Source organism: Elephantulus edwardii, unplaced genomic scaffold (genome assembly GCF_000299155.1).
Source record: "Elephantulus edwardii isolate Elephantulus edwardi_28Jun2011 unplaced genomic scaffold, EleEdw1.0 scaffold04440, whole genome shotgun sequence".
Lineage (NCBI taxonomy): Eukaryota > Metazoa > Chordata > Mammalia > Macroscelidea > Macroscelididae > Elephantulus > Elephantulus edwardii.
Window position 1 is genome coordinate 1,930 of NW_006404190.1, and position 1,196 is coordinate 3,125.

Here is a 1,196-nt window from a genome sequence, read left to right on the forward strand (position 1 = left end):
CCTTCTTTTCTAAAACTGTATTACAAAAATTTTCAGACATGCATTAATAAAGATGATAGGACAAAATAATCCTCTATGTGCCTACCACCCAACGCTCATAGTGATCTTTTATCATGTATGAGAAATTGTTTTGTTGTCATTGTTGTTTTCCATCATAAAGTATTTCCTTTTACGTAGTTTTCCATCCATTTCTTAGAAATTATGCTGTGGACAGAGGCTGTGTCTGGCTCCCGCTCTCACAGTCATTGCAGTACATTGAGCTCCGTAGAGACAGCGTCGGGCCAGGCAGAGCCCACCGCACTGGGCGACTCTGTGCCTTGTGGATGAGAAATAACTAATCACGGGCAAAGGAGATCCTAAGAAGCCAAGAGGCAAAATGTCATCATATGCATTTTTCCTGCAAACCTGCCGAGAGGAGTACAAGAAGCAGCACCCAGATGCTTCTGTCCACTTCTCAGAATTTTCTAGGAAGTGTTCAGAGAGGAGGAAGACCATGTCTGCTAAAGAGGAAGGTAAATTTGAAGACATGGCAAAGGCGGACAAGGCCCGTTATGAGAGAAAAATGAAAACCTATATCTCTCCTAAGGGTGAAAAAAAAAAAGAAAAGTTCAAAGGTCCCTATGCACCCAAGAGGCTCACTTCGACTTTTTTCTTATTTTGTTCTGAGTATCGCCCCAAAATCAAAGGAGAGCGCCCTGGACTTTCCATTGGTGATGTTGCGAAGAAGCTGACAGAGATGTGGAATAGTACTGCTGCCGATGACAAGCAGCCCTGCGAGAAGAAGGCTGCTAAGCTGAGGGAGAAATAAGAGAAGTCTATTGCTGCATACAGCGTTAAAGGCAGGCCTGATGCCGCCAAAAAGGGAGTTGTCAAGGGCGAGAAAAGCAAGAAGAAGAAGGAAGTGGAGGAAGATGAAGAAGACGAGGAGAATGAGGAAGAAGAGGAAGATGAAGAAGATAAGGATGAAGAGGAGGAGGAGGAGAAGGATGAATAACTTGGTTGTAGAGCAGTTTTTTCCTTGTCTATAAAGCATTTAACCCTCCTGTACACCATGTCAAATATTGACATGGTGATTGGGACATGGAATGTGAGAACCATGAATGTAGGAAAATTGGATATTGTTAAGGAAGAAATGGAACGCATAAATATTGACATACTAGGCATTGGTGAGATGAGATGGACTGGCATGGGGCATT

General features: G+C 43.1%; 1 pseudogene; it reads left to right on the plus strand.

Moving 5' to 3' along the window:
- Window positions 1-334: 334 nt before the first annotated feature.
- Window positions 335-994, plus strand: LOC102869596 (annotated as a pseudogene).
- Window positions 995-1,196: the final 202 nt, after the last annotated feature.